This window comes from Bos taurus, chromosome X (assembly GCF_002263795.3).
Source record: "Bos taurus isolate L1 Dominette 01449 registration number 42190680 breed Hereford chromosome X, ARS-UCD2.0, whole genome shotgun sequence".
NCBI lineage: Eukaryota > Metazoa > Chordata > Mammalia > Artiodactyla > Bovidae > Bos > Bos taurus.
Window position 1 is genome coordinate 103,032,246 of NC_037357.1, and position 21,003 is coordinate 103,053,248.

Sequence of the window (21,003 nt, forward strand, 5' to 3'; positions counted from 1 at the left end):
TCCTCTAGGAGTCTGAAGGGCCAGACACCAGGTCAAATCATGGACACCAGGGGAGCAGCTGGTTGCCTTGCATCTTGGAAGGTCAATGTCCCTATCTGTAGAGAATTCCCCAAATTCTTCTGCTCCAGGAGATAATGGCCCATCATGGGCTGGAAGGCCCCAAGTGTGGGCTCGGCATTATTTCCAGGGAACTGAGGTAGCTGGTTTCTGAGGGATTCAGGCTGTCCTGTGGGCAAATCCAGCCCCACCCCCACCAGCCCTGATTCTGTGAGGCCAACTGGCTGTTCTATTAGCTTCTTCTGCAGAAGAAACTACCACAGTCCTGAGCAGCTAGAAACAACTGATTCTTTCTATTTTACAATTTCATAGGTGAGGAATTTGGGTGGGGTTGATGGCACAACTCTTCTGCTTCTGGAGGCTTTCCTCGCGTATCTAGAACTTCAGCAGGGCTGCTTGCCAGGTTGGTCTCAGAGTGAGCTTTCCAGCATGAGGTCTCAGAGTAGTCACGCTTCTTACCTGAGGACCCTGGACTCCCAAATGAATGTTCCAGAGAATCAGGAGGAAGCTTCATGACCTTGTATAACTGAACGCCTCAGAGGTTACAAAGGGTGCTTCAGCAGTCACAGCCCACCCAGGTTCAAGGGGAGAGGCCATAAACCCCACCTCCCATTGGAAGGAGTGTCAAAGACTTTAAGGCCATGTTTTAAAAGTGTTATAAGAACCCAGCTGTCCAAGTTTGGCTTCGGCACTCCAAGCCACAGCCCTTTTTCCACACGCCTTCTCCCCTTGACCCCCGCCACTCTCCCACCAGCAAGATAGCCAATGTTCACCTTCTCTCTCAGGAAATACTCTTTCATCTTAAGTGTCAGGGTCTTCATGAGTTACTCCCCAGAGGGGCATTTTTACGTGAAAATTGTGGCCTCAGAATGGTGTGGCATACCCAAAGGAATGCATTGCTAATGGTGGAATTTCAGGCATTTACCACAGGACAGTAGGGGATACATTTTTCGACCAAGGGACTTTCCTGCTGCAGACAGCTGGCCGCTCAATCTGCCCTCAGCCCATAAACACCAAACTGTGGCCACAGGGGGCCCTCACAGCAGCCTGGACAGCAGCTTTCGCATGGCGGTTCCCCGGCCTGAGAATCAATACTCAGCTTGTCGAAGGGGAAGAGGTGAGGTTTCTGGACCACGCTGGTGGCCAGCTCAGAGCTACCCAGGTGCAGTGCCGCACGGTGTAAGGGGCGAGAATGAAGGTGCTGATGTGCATAGAACTCAAGTTTGTTGGACAGTTAAAATATTTATGTACCACTGGCTCCCTCAGAGCATCCCATTTCATTTTCCTCATTATTTTGTTTCTCAGCACTAACCTGTACATTAGCAACAACTGCTACTGCTGCTAAGTCGCTTCAGTCGTGTCCGACTCTGTGCGACCCCATAGATGGCAGCCCACCAGGCTCCCCCGTCCCTGGGATTCTCCAGGCAAGAACACTGGAGTGGGTTGCCATTTCCTTCTCCAATGCAGGAAAGTGAAAAGTGAAAGTGAAATCGCTCAGTCTCGTCCGACTCTTACCAACCCCATGGACTGCAGCCTACCAGGCTCCTTTGTCCATGGGATTTTCCAGGCAAAAGTACTGGAGTGGGGTGCCATTAGCAACAAAGACCATGTCAAAAAGAAAAGGAATAATGACCTGATGCCAGGTGGCACGAGTGGTAAAGAACCTGCCTGCCAATGCAGGAGACATAAGAGACTCGGGTTCGATCTCTGGGTCAGGAAGATCCCCTGGAGGAAGGCATGGCAACCCACTCCAGTATTCTTGCCTGGAGAATCCAATGGACAGAGGAGCCTGGTGGGATATAGTCCATGGGGTCGCAAAGAATTGGACATGACTGAAGCAACTTAGCACACATGCACAATAATGCTAATTTTGGGGAGCAGAGCAGAGAGGACCCCACACTCCATCTCCTGCTTCTGCTGCTGCTTCTCCCTTTCCCTCACTCCCTTCATGTCTCTCTCTCTCTTTCCATATCACATAAAGACTTATTTATCTTATTAGTTTTCTTGCCTTGGTTTGGCCTGATGTCAGGATGAAGTGGGTATGGCTGGTACATTTCAATTTTTTCAGATAACTCTCACACATTTCCACACAGGTTCCTTTTAACATATCCCATCCCCACCCCTCCTTTCAAAACAAAGCTCGGAGTGCTTAGTTTCATGGGGGAGAGGCATCTGGGAGGTTCTGAGAGAAGGCAGCAAAGATATTATGAGTCACTTTAAGTTAACACTTTACTACACGCGGACACTGTTCTAGTATGTAAGTGCTAAATGTTTTCCATGTATTGGCTCCACTGAACTGTCATGACAGTCTGGGAGGCAAGCCCCAGAATGATCCCTACCTGACAAAGGAGGATTCTCAGACCTGGTGAGGTTAAGCAAACAGCCTGAAGACAGAGAGCGGGGAGGCGGCAGAGGGGAGAGTTGAACCCAGGTGGTCTGTGGGTATTGTCTGTTGATCCAGTAGACCACGTACTGATTCTGGTCCTCTGCCTTTGGCCTGTACTCCTAGGATGATTCCAGGCAACTTTAGGTCAAGGCTGATTTCAAATAGATGAGGGGGCCTGGTGCTGAGGTGAGAAGGAAGTAACTCAGAAGGCTGGCCTGGAGGTACGGCCAAGGGCGACTCTGCTTTGGGAGCATGAGGGGCTCTGGACTGCTTGGAAAACAAAATCAAAGACCCCTGTTGCCAAATGGAGGAGAGATGTTTGGACAGTGAAAATAGCGAGCTCTGCTTGACCCTGTAACCATAAGGAGCACACCCTGAGCCTCCTCTTCTAGACAGAATTCTTCTAGGAACATTCCTCCCAAGCCACACAGAGGCTGCCTGTGTCATTAACCCTGGAAGGGCCAGACCCCTGATACATGCTCTGTGATTCAGCAAAGCAGACAGCTTCTGCCTGGACTTCATTTTGCGAATGGTGCCAGTGTTTGAGAGTTATTTCCAGGTCTTGGTAAAAAGGACATTGCTAGGAGCCAGGAAATCTGGGGTCTGGTCCCCCCTCTTTGCTATAACTTGCCATGGGATCTTGGGCATCTCACCTCTCCCTTAACCTGAGTTTCTGTTTCTTCATCTAGAAACTTGTATTATTTGACTTCCACGTTCCCACCAGCCCTGAAATCTTACAATTCTCACATGAATCACCAAGGTGAGTCACCAAAACCTCTCAAACCCCAGGATCAACTTAAGCTTGGAGAGAGTAAGAGAGCAGAGAGGGAAGATGTTGATGTAAGCTAGGCAGTCTGGAAGCAGGACAAGTGGATGAAGTTGTAGGAGTCTCAGTCTGAAGGAGCATCAAACCCTGCCCCCTCACCCATGCGTCTCTGCCTTATAGATTAGGAGTCAAAAATCCCTTTAATGGGGACACATCTCCCATTAAGGAATGATTTCCATCCAGAAAGATGTAAGTGCAAATCCTCCAGACAGAGAATTACTTCACAGTTAACTTTAGACTAAAGTGTAAATGACTGCCACAAAATATATTTTTAAAAAGTAGGTCTTGACAGTTGGGAGCCTGGGTCTAAGAGCTTGAAGACAGAGGGGTGAAAGAGCAACTGAAAGAGCAGAGGCTACAAGAGTCCAGTAGCACGCTTAGTCTACAGCCCAAACCTGCTTTATACACTCCTATCCCCCATTTCCTCGCTCTAATGCAGGGGCCATGTTGGGGAGATTTCTGGTTTCAAGAACCAGAGAGGAGAGTCCAAACAAGCTGAGATACTGGGAGGCACCTGGAAGGGCTGTGTCTGCCAAGCCTGCCTTGTGTCCGGGTAAGCAGCCAGAAAGACGACCTTGTTTCCTCAAGGGCTGGGGAGCGAGACACGGTGCCCAGCTGGCTTGGAGCCCAAGGCAAAGGGGCGCGGGGAGGGGAGCCAGGATGTGCTGAGCTGGCAGGCTGGGCATTGCCCATGCACAGCCCTGCATACATTTTGTGCCTTCAATGTCCTCACCTTGGAGAAAAGTAGTAGCTTGTGCTCTAACCAGCTGTCCCCGTGTGTGATGTTTCACTTGATTTACTAAAGGGGAAAAACATTTGTTTCTCAACGCAGACATCCAAGAGAGCCCTGTGTGATGAATGACACAGGAATCAGCACAGAGGCTGCCGGAGTCCCAGCCCTGTTGGCGACCAGCATGCTCTGAGCCTCAAGGAGGGAGGGAAGCAGGGACCGGAGCCCAGGCACCCCTGAGCACAGACAGAGCCAGGGGAGGAGGAGGTTGGAATCAGCTGTGTCTATTCCCAAAGTCCAGACTCATGCAGACTCAGGCAGGGGATGTGGGGCAGCCTCAGGTCTGAGAAATCCTTAGTGGAGCATCAGCCATGGGGGCCTTACCAGGCAGGAATATAATTTATGCTGTTGTGAGGCTTGGTGTGAAGATACACATCCAGCACTTAGGATACACAGCGAGCACTCAAAAACTGATACTGCCGCTAATAACTATCCTCTCCAGCAGGAATGAACTTCTGGGGGGAATGAGGGCTGTGGGTGCCCCCAGCTGTCCCCCTCCCACCTTCCTCAGCCCCCGCCCCACCCCTCAGCTTTAGTTCTTTGCCTCTTGTTCCTCTAAACCCACTTGGAAAGGCTGGCTTTGCTGTATCGCCTGGCTGAGCCCCAGGTTCACAGCACTCACCTAGACCTGGGCTCAAGGTAGGAGGGACAGAGCTGGCTTCAGCCACCAGCATCAGGTCAGGAGCTTCCTGAGGACCGGGGCGGGGAGGGACTCCTCTCAGTCAAGCCAGGGGCTAGAAGAGCCTCAGGTGCAAAATGCATGCTTAATAACCAGCAATACAGGCGCCACAGGGAAAGTATGAAGAAGCACTGCGGTGATGTCCCTTGTACCAGCGGAGAATCCCACGGTTTTTATTCTGGTCCCCAACACAAAGGCCACGAGGGGCTGTCGCGCTCTGGCTTAGGGGCTCCACGGGCGAAGCAGATCCTGCGAGTTCCCACGGAGTGGAATTTGCTCCTCCTGGTTTACGTGGTTACGCTCACAGAACGAAAGGATTCTTCCAGAGCAATGTCATTTTAACAGCGCAGTGGTAAGAAGCAGCACGAGGCCAACTCCAGCCTCCCATTTATGAAAACAATAGCTCAAGTTTATGGTATTAACAGTTACCACAGGCACTTCATTTGTCCCGATGCCCCCTCTCCACAAGCATATAAATATATACACATAAACACACACAAATATGCACATATAGTACACACACATATTTATACACACACACATAAATACACATACACACATCCAAACACCAAGCACAAACTCACAGAAATGCATACACAAACGCACACACAGAAGCACAGATACACCCACATACACACATGGAATAAAGCAGACAAATACAACCTGCTCTTTAGGAAGTGACTATGGATGGAGCCTCTTAATGGCATTGGGATATGTGTGTGTGTGTTCATTCATGTCCGACTCTTTGTGACCCTGTGAACTATAGCCCGCCAGGCTCCCCTGTCCATGGGGATCCTCCAGGCAAGAATCCTGGAGGTCAAGTCATGCTTCCTCCGGATGCTCTAGGGAAGAATCCTTTGCCTCTTCCAGCTTCTGGTGGCTGTCTGCATTCTTTGTAGCTGTATCACTCTCATCTCTGCCTGCGTCTTCACGCGGCCCTCTCATCTCTGTGTTTTCTCCTCCTCTGTCTGTTATAAGGGCATCTATCACTGTATTTAGGGCCCACCTCAGTAATCCAGGATGATCTCATCTCTTTAACTTAATTACATCTATAAAGCCTCTTTTGCCAAACCAGGTCCCACGTACAGATTCCAGGCATAGCTTTTGGGAAGCCACCATCCAACTCATTACAGAAGGGCTGTTGTGATAACTCTAGGCGGGGTCTCCAGAACTCCAAAAATGACTCCCAGAAGCCTGCAATTGTGACCTGCCAGTGGGGGAGGGCCAACATCTTTGCCATAGGAGCCCCCAAAGGAACAGTTGTCTTTAAAAATCTATTGCTGGAGCTCAGAGCTTGGAATTAAGAAACTGTCTCTGCTGCTACAGCAACTGTCTCAGGACACTAACAAAACTGGTGAGTGGGAACTGGTATGCTGCTGTGGAAAATTCTGTGTCTTCTTGAGCCCATCAGTAGTGACTCAGTTACCTACACAGAATAGGTCGTTGTGGTGGACTCCTGTTTGTTGTCTATCTGGTATTTACTCTCTTTAATTTCCAGGAAAACCCTTCTGATTTTCACTTGCAGAGCCACTGTGTACCAGCTATCAATGGCTGTGTAACAAAACTCTTCCCAAACTGCATGACTTCAAGCAACAATAAGCATTATTTCCCATAATTCTGTGAGTATGCTCAACTGGGTGATTCTTCTGATCCTTGTGGTGTCTGGAGGCCCAGCTGGTCTTGTTACCGAATCCAAGCTTGCTCTGCTTGGTGCATGAGAGGCCAGTGAGTCCAAGAGACGAGATGTTGAGGCAAGGAATATGACTTTATTCAGAAAGCCAGCTGACTGAGACGATAGCAGACTAACATCTCAAAATAACCATCTTGTCAGGGTCTGGATGCCAGGTTCTTTTATGGATCGGAGATGGGGGAGGTGAGGAAACAAAATAAAAAAGACCATTTAATTCTTGCAAGTATCTCCTAGAATGGCAATCCTCAGGCAGGGGGGATGTGTTAGTTTCATTTTTCTTACAGTCATTTGCAGGTGAGCACTTTAATTTAAGGGTCAGGCAGAGGGGGGCAGGATTCTCTGACACAGGCCATTATGTATGATTATAAAAGTCACAGAAACAGATCTAGCATGGAAGAGTCAAAACTGACTCTTCCCTGTTACAATCCTTACTGTTTCAGATGGCTCCAACCACACAGCTGGCAGGTTATGCTGGGTGCTGGCAGGGAGTCCAGCTGAGGATACTGGCCAGGGCTCCAAGATTCTCCCCAATGTGGGCCTCTCCACCCGGCTGCTTAAACTTCCTTAGAGCATTCCGTGAGGGTACATTCCACGCATGCAAAAGCAGTATCCACAGATTTCTTAAGGTCCAGCCTTGAAATTTACCATATTTTTTTGCGGTTAAAACAAGGTTTAAGGCTGGCCTAGATTCAAGGGGAAGGGAAATGGATTCTACCTCTCAATGGGAGGAGTGGAAAAGAAGTTGTAGGCAGCTTTCATCTGCCACTCACCCCTAACTGCTCCCAAACCATGGGGTTCCAGTGGAGCTGACACCCCTGCCTGGAGTGGCTCTTGACTCATGCCAACCTATTGGAACATCTTTTCGTCAGCAACAGTGACTGGACCAGGAATGGTCACCTGATGCCAGTCAGGTCAGAATAGCAATCAGACTCACTCGGGGGACGTTCACTAGAGCTCTCAGGAAAATATCCTCTTTACTTTCCAGGCCAAACTTGAACCAGAGTAAACATGAGGAGACGCTGCCGCCATCTTACCATCAGTAGAGAGCCTAAGGATGAAGCCAGGGTGACAGACAGGGAGAAGCTGAGTCTCGATGACACTGTCTAATTTCTGAATACAGCAAAGTCTCGTCTGACTTGGACTGCTGGTGGGTATCCCCAGGCTGATCCTGCTACCCTGGAAATGTGCCAGGGAAATCGGTTGAGGCTCTTCCTGTCCTTCCTCATCACCCACTGCCAGGTGGCATGAGAGAATAAAAGCAAACCTCAGGTGGAATTTGGCCAGGTGGATGGATGGTCATTAGGAAGCAGGTACAAGGACAGCACTGTGACCTGTTCCTGCAGGCCTGTTAACGTCCTGCTCATCCGCAGGGTCTCCGATAGGCACTCTGTATGCAGGGCTCCTTCTGACAGTGATCCTCTCTTGGCGGGGTCAGCCAAATTTCGGGGGGCTCAGGCACCACAGTCCTCTGAAGATGGGGACGTGGCAGGGGGCCAAATGGAACTCCGGATTAGAGCATGGTACTGAGGGTGCCAGGGGTCCGTAATCTTTTTTTTTTTTAATTATCGAACTATAGTTGATTCACCATGTTGTGTTAGTTTCGGGTGTCCAGTAAAGTGACTCGGTTATACATATACATGTATTCTTTCTCAGATTCTTTTCCATTATAGTTTATTATAAGAAACCGAATATAGTTTCCCATGTTACATAGGACCTTGTTCTTAAATCATATATCTTAATATTTCTAAGATACCTCTGCTAATTCAAAGAGCTTCTGATGTAGATTTTTTATCTTTTTGGTGTAGATTTGATCTGGTAGCCACTTCTGGGGAGAAGGCAATGGCACCCCACTCCAGTACTCTTGCCTGGAAAATCCCATGGGCGGAGGAGCCTGGTAGGCTGCAGTCCATGGGGTCGCAAAGAGTTGGACACGACTGAGCGACTTCACTTTCACTTTTCACTGTCATGCATTGGAGAAGGAAATGGCAACCCACTCCGGTGTTCTTGCCTGGAGAATCCCAGGGACGGGGGAGCCTGGTGGGCCCCCGTCTGTGGGGTCGCACAGAGTTGGATACGACTGAAGCGACTTAGCAGCAGCAGCCACTTCTGGAGTCTAGGTTCCTGATTAGTTTGTTCCAAATGCTAATTAACTGTGCCTAGGGCTGCCGTCTATGGGGTCGCACAGAGTCAGATATGACTGAAGCGACTTAGCAGCAGCAGCAGCAGCAGCAGGGTAGGTGTTGGTAAAGGAAATGGCAGCCCACTCCAGTATTCTTGCTGAGAAATCCCATGGACAGAGGAGCCTGGTGGGCTACAGACCATGGGGTCGCAGTCAGACACAACAGTGACTAAACAAAAAACAAAAACAGAAGAGCTATACTTACACATACACACATCACTCTGTACACACAGAGATGTTTTACACTGACTTGTCACACAGATAATATAGCACCATTCTAAAGGGATGAGATGCCACATACGACCTTTTTATAAGAAGCTCACCCTTTCTTTGATTTCACCAAGAAGGAAGGCAGATGACTAACAATGAAATCTTTAAGCCCATCAGGGGCAGCTCTGTGATGTGAGGGACTTAGGGAATCTCATTCTGGGGTCCTTGAAAGACTACAGGGAGGCCCCAGAATATCTAGGGATCATTGGAATCATAAGGAAAATTATCTGTGTCAATGCATGTGTGCATTCAGGGTGTGGAGGTAGGGAGAGGGTAGAAGCTTCTATCAGATTCTAAAGAGAGTCTTGAGCCCCAAGTGTTAAGAGTCTCTGAACTTGGCACAGTTGGGCAGAGCGGGTGTAAAGAGATGACCTGGGCAAGCTTTAGCAATTTCCCAGTGGAGTCAGATCTACCAGTCTAGGACTTGTGCTCTGCAAAGGAGATTTCGAAATAATGATGCAGGGTCAGAGAGTGGGTTAAACATTGAGCGTTTGAGAAGCAAAAATGTTTTAAATTTTTTTATTTTTAATTTTCAAAGTTTTCAACTGTCGAAAAAACCATGGCATATAAAATGGACCAAGCATTTTTTAAGGGGACAATGTTAAATAGATTTCCTGAGCTAGTTCCTTTTTGTGACTGACGTTTTACTTAGCATAACATCCTTGGGGTTCATCCACATGGTAGCACATGTCAGAATTTCCTTCTTTTCTAAGGCTGAATGATATTCCAATGTGTGGACAGGCCACACTTTGTTCTATCCATTCATCCTTTGATGGACACTTGGGTTGCATCCACCTCTTGGCTACTATGAATAATGCTGCTATGAACATGGATGTGAAAAATCTCCCTTCTCTGCTTTCAAAACTTTTGCATAAATACCCAGAAGTGGAATTGCTGGATCACCTGGTGGTTCTATTTTTAATTTTTGAGAAACTGCCATACTGTTTTCTAGAGTGGTAGTGACTAACACTTTCACTTCACTTTCAGAAGCCATAGTGTTTTTAGCTGAACCTAGGGTCACTCAGAGAGTAAGGCACAGAAATTCTGGTCTCCTTCAAAATGGTTTTTTGTTTTGGTATGTGAAGGCAGTACGGGGTCATGATTAGGAGTAGGGCAAACAGAGCTGGGTTCGAATCTCAGTTCCATGAACAACTGGCTTTTTGACAATCTCTTTAGGTCATGATCTACTCAGCTATGAAAAGCATAATAGTGGTATTTGGTTCGTGAGGCATCATAAGGATTAATTAAGATCACATACAGGTTACTAAGGATGGAAACTCAGGGTGGCTGGTGCTTTTGTTCAGAAAAACACATCAACACTTTCATGAAGAAAAATCAGAGCAGAGCAGCATCTGGAATGGAGAAGTTGGAATACAGGGGGAATAAATTGCTCTGGAACCGGAATATTGAGAAACTGGGCTTTTCCACAGGCAGTCTGGGACTCCTCCAGGCTGAGACAAGAGAGTTGGAAGGAGAAAGATCTCAAGAGGGAGAGGAAGGAAACTTCAAAATGGCAGACCTCCGAGCCCTCGGTGAGAGAGGCCAGAGATGAATATCTAACAAGTGCAATCAGCCAGGAAATTGTGGGATGTTTAATTTGAAGTTGCTTCTGAGCATGAGCTACCTTGGTGATGGACAAGGAAGCCTGGCGTGCAGCAGTCCATAGGGTTGCAAAGAGTCGGACACAACTGAGTGACTGAACTGAACTCTGAGCATGAGCCCTTAGAGAACTCTTTCTTGGTTTGCTATGGAATTCTGGGTCTCACAGATGTGAGACCTATAGGTGTTCAAAGCCAGGCACTTGGGAGACTCATTCCTTAAGGAGAAGCTCCAGGCTTGTACGTTCCCTCCTGATGGTGGGTTGCCATGCCAGGGTGGGGTTTATGGTGACACTGTGTCTCAGCCTTTCCTTCCCCTTTATGTTTTTGCCTCACTGCACAGCTTATGGGATCTTAGTCTCCCAACCAAGGATTGAACCCAGGGCCCCGGCAGTGGAAGTACCAAGTCCTAACCACTGGACCACCAGGCAATTCCCATCCTTCCCTCCTTGATGTGGCTCTTGCCTGGTTTGCTGATGTAAAGGAGCTGCTCAGCTACATTTCTGTGGAAATGGTTCCATATGGAGCTGTAGATTTGGCGTGTCCAAGGGAGGAGGGATGTTCAGGATCGTCCTATGGCGCCATGTTGGACCCCATCCTGAGGTAACTCCTCATCCTTCACTGTCCTGTGACTGCCCATCAGCAGCCTCGAATCTTCAGTAGACGGCTTCTACATTCCATAGGCTGGGGGACGTGCCCCCATTTTAATTTCACAAATGCTTATATTCACTGTTGACTGTGTGTCAGGCACGGTTAGAATCACTTCCCGAATGCTGACCCTCACATCAACCAGAGGACGAAACAGGCACAGGGCAGGGAAGTAACTCGTCCAAGGTCTCCAGGCTGTTCAGGGGTAATGCAGGGATTCTACCCTAGGCGGCACAGCCCTAGAGTCCCTGCCCCCAGCTACTCTGCTGTGCTTGCATGAAGGATGGGCAGCAGGAGCTGGGGGAGTGAGGTGATTTGCATGTACACCTGAGACTCTTCAGACACATCCTTCAAGAACAGGGGCCTCCCCTGGATATGAAGGAAGAGAACTCAGGGCTGTCTGATGACACGGGCCTGGCATCAGCCTGTGCTCAGTACAGAAGATCACTGCTCAGCATTAGCAGCCCTCCCACCCGCTTCTGACCATGTCCCTCCTGTGAACTGCACACCTCTGGCAACAAGGTCAGAATTCAACTTCCCACTTCTGCTGGGGTGCCCAGGAGGCCAGCTCCCTTTGCCACACCTCTCCCCAGATGCCAGGGCTCACAGCTCCTGGAATGGAATGGTCCCCATACAGCAGAGAGAGCATCCCCAGAGGCCAGGTGACTCCTGGGCCCTCCTGGAGGGCAGACCTCTCCCTAGGTCGCCCCCTCATAAGTGTGGTTGCTGAGCTGACTGATAATTATCTGGGCTTTTCCTTGCTTGATGCCCATGGGTGGCCTTGGGGTGGGAACTGGGTAGGGAGTGGCAGTCAGAAGCTCTCACCAGGGCTCAGATCCTAAACTGGTGTTTTTGTGCACGCATGCATGTGTGTGTAAGTGTGTGTGTGAGGGGTGGCATCCCTGTCCCTGCGTCCCACCTTCGATGACAAAGGAAAACAAATAAGATGAACAGGAAAAACCAGAGAAAGAGGGAAAAGGAAATGACTTCTCTCCTTCCTCTCTATCCTTGCGACCGCTGCTGCTTCCAGCCTCGTCTAGACTCTCTGATGGTTCAAGCCCCCAGGGAACATCTGGGGCACCTTTCTCTGCATCTTAAGGTAAGATCAAGTAGGCAGCCAGCAAGCAGAAAATAGCTCTAGAGGAGAATAAAGAACTATGTTGATGCTTTTAAAATTTGTTTTCTGCACAGGCTGATGATCAGGTAAACACTATAAGTGTTCACGAGTGGGCAGAGCGACCAAATTATAGAAAACACTCCCTGTGTGTGCTGTGGACCCATTCCCAGCCTCCTCCTCAATTCCTCCTACCTTCAAAATTAATTTCATCAGCCGGAAGGAAGAGCCTGAAGATCTCAGGAGTGCGTGCTCTCAAAACAAGTTGTTTTTCATCTGAAAATCAGGAGAATTTGGCTCGAAAAAACAACTGCCTATGGCACGAACGTGGCAGCGGGATGTGGGCATGTGAAACAGGATGGTAGGGTTCTTCCTGAAGATACTGACTCCAGGGGAAGGCCCTTCTGCTGCAGTAGCCTCAGCACCCAGCACACAGGAACCCCCCACAAATGCACTGAGACCCCCGGGGAGAATCGCCAGGCAGGCAGGCCCTCTTCAGGCACACTAGGTCTTCGCTGCAGACAGTGCCCCAGGCTCGCTTGAGCCACTCTAGTCCTGTCACCTCCAGTCTTGAGCACCACAGCCACCCTTGGGTCCTGATCTAAAGTGTTCCCTTAGCTTTTGACCTAGCTATTGAACTAGAAAGTAATCCTTCAGATCGATTTTTCCCATTTGCAGAACGATACAGGCACAAAGCTGCTCACTGCTGCAGTGTCCATAACAGCCCCAAACTGGAAACCTAATTGCCCGTTGGAACAGGACTAGCTAAATTGAATCTGATGTGCCCAGACTGTCGAATAATAAACAGTCCTTCAGTATGTGCTGGCAGGGAAAGTTCTGGGAGTAATACTGCTGGCTGCAGAAAGTTCCATGCAGACCAATGTGTGATCATATCATCTCAGTCTTAGTTGGATGTCCCCCAAGGCAGACCTTGAGACAAGAATCTGGGTGCATGTCATTAATTGGGAGGCGATCCAAGAAGCACAGTGGGGAAGAGGGAAGTGAGACGGGGGCAGGGGGATGCCAATAAAGACTGTGTCAGTGAGTGGGTCCCTGCTGGAGGCAAATGGGGCTTAGTCCCCTGGAGACCCGCTGAGGGTCCATGTGGAACATGCCTCAGGATCATGCCACCAAGGTGCTGGTAAGCCAGGGTATTTATCCATGAACTCTGGCCCCTCATTGATTGAGAGGTATTTATTTCTGGACTCTTACATCTAGCCAATCCCGAGTATCAGCGGGTTATCTTCTTGGCCAGAGATCATCCTGATGCAGAGAGATACAGGAAAAGGTAGGCTTTGACAGAAATGTCTGCAGGTACCTCTGGGAGTTGGTGGGGGAGATCTAGGGGTGGTGAGTGGGTATGACAGACAGCATCTGCTGTGACCCTATTTGCATATCAAAAAAATTTTTAAGACTTCCCTTGCAGTCCAGTGGTTCAGAATCTGCCTGCCAATGCAGGGGACACAGGTTTGATCCCTTGTCCGGGAAGATCCCACGCGTTACGGGGAAACTAAGTCCCTGCGCCACTACTGAGCCCAAGTGACACAACTACTGAAGCCCACACATCCTAGAGTCCATGTTTCACGACGAGAGAAGTCACTGCGATGAGAGGCCGGCACCCCACAGCTAGAGAGCAGATCCGCTCACCACAGCTAGAGAAAGCCCCCACACAGCAAAGAAGAGCCAGCACAGCCCCCAGAGAAAAAATATTTAAATATATAGATATCATAGATATATTTGGGGAAATTCTAGGGATGTGGGCCTGAAGGCCTAGGGCATATGCTGCAGAGAGGCCTTTTTCACCTTGACCCCTTCTATAGGATTTGCATTAAAAAAAAAATTCCACATATTCCTGAAATCATTGAAAAGAATGGTTAATCATTTTAAAATTGCTCCCTCCACAGCTACTAAAGCCCCCACTGAATGTTTCTGCCCTCCTTGAGTCTTTTCCAGAACCAAACAATAATTCCTTGCATGTCTTACGTGGATTAAGCATAGCAAAACCCATTTTACCTGCAACACAGGAGACCCCGGTTCAATTCCTGGGGCTAGAGGAGGGATAGGCTACCCACTCCAGTATTCTTGGGCTTCCCTTGTGGCTCAGCTGGTAAAGAATCCACCTTGCAATGCGGGAGACCTGGGTTTGATCCCTGGGTTGGGAAGGTCCCCTGGATAAGGGAAAGGCTACCCACTTCAGTATTCTGGCCTGGAGAATTCAACAGACTGTATAGTCCATGAGGTCGCCAAGAACTGGACATGACTGAGTGACTTTCACTTTCAACCCATCTTACACACAGTATAGAAGCCAAGCTGTATGACTACCCTGGGAGGTGGGAGGTCAAGACCCAACTTTAGTAATGGGGACACTGAGGTTTAAAGAACCTAACTTTAACTTGTTCAAAGTCATACAGTAAGAGTAGGGGCCCAGGTGTGGAACCACAATTTGAACCAAAACTGCCTGGCTTCTGAGCCTATGCTGGCAGCCATGATGATGCTTCCACAGCTTTTCCTCCTTCTCTCTCAGAGACACTTTAATTCTTCTTCGGACCAACCATTTCCCCTTCCCCACATGCTTAAGAAGCTACTGAAAAAAGACCCCAAATACCCAAAGCAATCCTGAGAAAGAAAAACAGAGCTGCAGGAATCAGGCTCCCTCTCTTCAGACTATAATATAAAGCTACAGTAATCAAAGTAGCATGGTATTGTCACAAAAACGGAAATACAGATCAATGGAAGAGAACAGAAAGCCCAGAAATGCAGATTTTTTACCAACTAAGCTATCAGTTCAGTTCAGTCGCTCAGTCATATCCGACTCTCCGTGACCCCATGAATCGCAGCACGCCAGGCCTCCCTGTCCATCACCAACTCCCGGAGTTCACCCAGACTCATGTGCGTCGAGTCAGTGATGCCATCAGTCATCTCATCCTCTGTCGTCCCCTTCTCCTCCTGCCCCCAATCCCTCTGAGCATCAGGGTCTTTTCCAATGAGTCAACTCTTCGCATGAGGTGGCCAAAGTATTGGAGTTTCAGCCTCAGCATCAATCCTTCCAATGAACACCCAGGACTGGCCTCCTTTAGGATGGACTGGTTGGATCTCCTTGCAGTCCAAGGGACTCACAAGAGTCTTCTCCAGCACTACAGTTCAAAAGCATCAATTCTTCAGTGCTCAGGGAAGCCCAAATCCATGCACCTATGGTCAATTAATCTATGACAGAGGAGGCAAGATTACATAATGGAGGAAAGACTATCTCTTCAATGAGTAGTGCTGGGAAAACTGGACAGCTACCTGTAAAATAATGAAATTAGAACATTCTCTAACACCATACACAAAAATAAACTCAAAATAGATTAAAGACCTAAATGTCCAATTGGATATTATAAAATTCTTAGAGGAAAACATAGGCAGAATACTCTGACATAATAGGCAGATACTCTGCAGCAATATCTTTTTGGATCCACCCCTTGTGTAATAAAAATAAACAAATGGGACCTAATTAAACTTAAAACCTTTTGCATGGCAAAGGAAACCATAAACAAAATGAAAAGACAACCCTTTGAATGGGAGGAAATATTTGTAAACAAAGCAACTAACAAGACATTACTCTCCAAAATATACACACAGCTCATGCAGCTCAAAATCGAAAAAAACAAACAGCCCAATCAAAAAATGGGCAGAAGATCTAAATAGATCGCAGATGGCTAATGAACATATGAAAAGATGCTCAATATTGCTCATTATTAGAGAAATGCAAATAAAAACAACAATGAGGTATCACCTCACATGGGTCAGAATGGCCGTCATCAAAAAGTCTACAAATACTAAATGCTGGAGAGGCTGTGGAGAAAAGGGAACCTTCCTACACTGTTGGTGGGAATATAAATTGGTACAACCAGTACAGAGAACAGTATGGAATTTCCTTTTATAAAAGTTTTTTTTAATTTATTTTTAATTGGAGGATAATTGCTTTACAAAGTTGTGTTGGTTTCTGCTGTACAACAACATAAATCACCCATAAATATACATATATCTCCTTCCTCTTGAACCTCCTTCCCACCTTAACTCCCAGAAGTTCCTTTAAAAAAACCTAAAAACAGAACTACCACATGATCCAGAAATCTCACTCCTGGGAATATATCCAGAGGAAACCATAATTTGAAAAGATATATGTATCCCAGGAGAAGGCAATGGCACCCCACTCCAGTACTCTTGCCTGGAAAATCCCATGGACGGAGGAGCCTGGTAGGCTGCAGTCCATGGGGTCGCTAAGAGCTGGACACGACTGAGCGACTTCACTTTCACTTTTCATTTTCATGCAGTGGAGAAGGAAATGGCAACCCACTCCAGTGTTCTTGCCTGGAGAATCCCAGGGACAGCGGGGCCTGGTGGGCTGCTGTCTATGGGGTCGCACAGAGTCGGACACGACTGAAGCGACTTATCAGCAGCATATGCATCCCAATCTTCATTGCAGCACTATTTACAATAGCTAAGACATGGAAGCAACCTAAATGTCCACTGACAGAGGAATGGATAAAGAAGATGTGGTACACACATACATATATATAGTCATTTAAAAAAAAAGAGACAATGTCATTTGCAGCAACATGGATTGACCTGGAGATTATCATACTGAGTGAAGTCAGAAAGACAAAGACAAATACTGTATGATATCACTTATATATGAATGTAAAAAAATGATACAAATGAACTTATTTACAAAACAGAAACAAACTCACAGACATAGAAAACAGACTTTAGGAGTTTGAGATTAACATATAAACACTGCTATATAAATAAATAATGAACAAGGACCTACTTGCTCCTTGGAAGAAAAGCTATGACCAACCTAGACAGCTTATTAAACAGCAGAGACATTACTTTACCAACAAAGGTCCATCTAATCAAAGCTATGATTTTTCCAGTGGTCATGTATGGATGTGAGAATTGGACTATAAAGAAAGCTGAGTGCCAAAGAATTGATGCTTTTGAACTGTGGTGTTGGAGAAGACTCTTGAGAGTCCCTTGGACTGCAAGGAGATCCAAACAGTCCATTCTAAAGGAAAGCAATCCTGAATATTCATTGGAAGGACTGATGCTGAAGCTGAAACTCCAATATTTTGGCCACCTGATGCGAAGAACTGACTCATTGGAAAAGATCCTGATGCTGGTAAAGACTGGAGGTGGGAGAGAAAGGGAAGACAGAGGATGAGATGGTTGGATGGCATCACCGATGCAATGGACATGAGTGTGAGTAGGCTCCGGGAGTTGGTGATGGACAGGGAAGCCTGGTGTGCTGCAGTCCTTTGGGGTCGCAGAGAGTCGGACACAACTGAGTGAACTGAACTGAAGGACCTACTGCATAGCACAGGGACCTCTACTCAATAATCTGTAGTAACCTATGTGGGAAAGAATCTGAAAGAGAATGGATATTACATATACATAACTGAATCACTTTGTTGTAAATCAACTATACTCTAATATTTAAAAAGTTAAAATAAGAAAAAGAGAAGCTACTGGTCCCTCATCACCCAGACACAATGTGGAGACAGGGAGGAACAGTTCTTTTAGTGGAGTCATTCCCCTCTAGCATGGGCTAAATTGTGTATCCCACCCCCAAATATACAGGCAGACCTCAGAGATACTGTGGGTTTGGTTACAGACCACTGCGATAAAGCGAGTATTACAATAAAGCAAGTCACACCCATTTTTGGTTTTCCATCGCATATGATAGTTATGTTTACACTATACCATTGTCCATTAAGTGTGCAATAGCATTATATCTTCAAAAATGTATATATCAATGTGAAAATATGTTATTGCTAAAAAAAAAAAAAAGGGAACCATCATCTGAGCCTTCAGTTTATGGTAACCTTTTTGTTGGTGGACAAGCTTGCTTCATTGTGGATGGCTGCTGACCGATCAGGGTGTTCGTTGCCAAAGGTTGGAGTGTCTCTGGCGAGTCTCAAAATAAGACGACAATGAAGTTCTCTGAATCAATTGACTCTTACTTTCATGAAAGATTTCTCTGTAGCATGCAGGGCTGTTTGATAGCATTTTACTCACAGTAGAGCTTCTTTCAAAATGTGAGTCAGTTCTCTTAAACCCTGCCACTGCTTTATCAACTAAGCTTATGTTATATTCTAAATCCTTTGTCGTCATCTCAACAATCTTCACAGCATCTCCACCAGGAGTACACTCCATCTCAAGAAACCACTTTCTTTGCTCATCCATGAAGAGCAACTCATCTGTTCAAGTTTTATCATGAGACTGCAGCAATTCAGTCGCATCCTCAGGCTCCACTTGTAATTCTAATTCTCTTGCTATTTCCACATCTGCAGTTCCTTCCTTCCCTGAAGTCTTGAACCCCTCAAAGTCATCCAGGAGGGTTGGAATCAACTTCTCCCAAATTCCCGTTAAGGTGATATTTTGACCTCTTCCCACAAATCATGAAAATTCTTAATAGCATCTAGAATGGTGAATCTTTTCCAGAAAGTCTTCAATTGGCTTTGCCCAGATCCATGATCGGAGAAGGCAATGGCACCTCACTCCAGTACTCTTGCCTGGAAAATCCCATGGACGGAGGAGCCTGGTAGGTTGCAGTCCATGGGGTCGCTGAGGGTCAGACACGACTGAGCGACTTCACTTTCACTTTTCACATTCATGCATTGGAGAAGGAAATGGCAACCCACTCCAGTGTTCTTGCCTGGAGAATCCCAGGGACGGGGGAGCCTGGTGGGCTGCCATCTATGGGGTCGCACAGAGTCAGACATGACTGAAGTGATTTAGCAGATCCATGAGAGGAAGAATCACTATCTGTGGCAGCTATAGCCTTATAAAATGTATTTCCTAAATAATAAGACTTGAAATGACTCCTTGATCCATGGGCTACAGAATGGATGCTGTGCTTAGCAGGCATGAAAACAACACTAATCTCATTGCACATCTCCATCAGAACTCCTGGGTAACCAGGTACATTGTCACTGAGCAATAATATTTTCAAAGGACTCTTTTCTTCTGAGCAGTAGGTCTCAACAGTGGAGACCTTCAAATATTCAGTAAGACAGAAAGAGAAGAAAAAGTCGCTCAGTCGTGTCTGACTCTTTGCAATCCCATGGAATAGTCCATGGAATTCTCTAGGCCAGAATACTGAAGTGGGTAGCCTTTCCCTTCTCCAGGGGATCTTCCCAACCCAGGGATTGAACCCAGGTCTCCTGCATTGCAGGTGGATTCTTTACCAGCCGAGCCACAAGGGAAGCCCAATACTCAGTAAACTCTGTTGTAAACACATGGGCTGTAATCCAGGTTTGTTGCTCCATTTATAGAGCAGAGGCAGAGTAGATTTAGCATAATTCTTAAGGCTCCTAAGATTTTCAAAATTGTAAATGAGCAATGACTTCAATTTACTGGCGCCAGCTGCAGCATTAGCTCCTAACAAGTCATCCTGTCCTTTGAAGCCGAGCAGTGACTTCTCCTCTCTGGCTATGAAAGTCCTAGAAGGCATCATCTTCCAAGAGAAGGCTGTTTTATCTATACTGAATATCTGCTGCTTAGTGTAACCACTTTCACTAATGATCTTAGATTTCTGGACAACTTGCTACAGTTTATCCATCAGCACTTGCTGTTTCATGGTGTACTTTTGTTGTTCTGGAGACAGCCTCCTTCCTTAAACCTCATGAATCAACCTCTGCTAGTTTCACACTTTTCTTCTGCAGCTTCCTCACCTCTCTCAGCCTTCACAGAACTGAAGAGAGTTAGGGCCTCACTCTGGTTTAAGCTTTGGCTTAAGGGAATGTTGTGGCTGCTTTGATCTTCTATCCAGACCACTAGAACTTTGTCCATATCAACAATAAGATTGTTTTGCTTTATAATTTGTTTTTTCTTCCCCCATTTTCTTGTTTGTTTTGCCATACCATGCGGCAAGTGGGATCTTAGTTCCCCAACCAGGGATCAAATCCGTGTCCCCTGCGGTGGAAGTGTGGAGTCTTAACCCCTGGACTGCCAGGGAACTCTCACTTTCTTATCATTTGTGTGTTCCCTGGAGTAGCATTTCTAATTTCATTCAAGAACTTTTCCTTTGTATTCATAACTTGGTTAACTGTTTGGTCCAAGAGGCCTAGCTTCTGACCTGACCTATCTTGCCAACCAGTCCATTCCAAAGGAGATCAGCCCTGGGATTTCTTTGGAAGGAATGATGCTAAAGCTGAAACTCCAGTACTTTGGCCACCTCATGCGAAGAGTTGACTCATTGGAAAAAACTCTGGTGCTGGGAGGGATTGGGGGCAGGAGGAGAAGGGGACGACAGAGGATGAGATGGCTGGATGGCATCACTGACTCGATGGACGTGAGTCTCAGTGAACTCCAGGAGTTGGTGATGGACAGGGAGGCCTGGCGTGCTGCGATTCATGGGGTCGCAGAGTCGGACACCACTGAGCAACTGATCTGATCTGATCTTGGCTTTTGATGTGCCTTTCACACTAACTTCATCATTTCTAGCTTTTGATTTAAAGTGAGAAACATTACCATCTTTCTAAATTCCATATATATGTGTTAGTATACTGTATTGGTGTTTTTCTTTCTGGCTTACTTCAGTCTGTATAATAGGCTCCAGTTTGTAAAGTAATTAGCCTCAATTAAAATAAATAAATTTAAATTTAAAAAAATAAAATAAAGTGAGAAACATGCAGCCCTTCCTTCCACTTGAACATTTAGAAGCCACTGCAGGGTTATTAACTGGCCTAATTTTGATATTGTTGTCTCAGGGAATAGGGA

The 21,003-nt window shown here is 46.9% G+C and overlaps 1 long non-coding RNA gene across 1 annotated transcript; it reads left to right on the forward strand.

The window, feature by feature from the left end:
* Positions 1–1,770: 1,770 nt before the first annotated feature.
* LOC132344333 (uncharacterized) lies at positions 1,771–16,535 on the forward strand. The gene is made up of 4 exons (XR_009493592.1): positions 1,771–6,357; positions 7,414–7,575; positions 10,819–12,222; positions 12,315–16,535. It is a non-coding gene; the product is annotated as an uncharacterized lncRNA (long non-coding RNA).
* Positions 16,536–21,003: the final 4,468 nt, after the last annotated feature.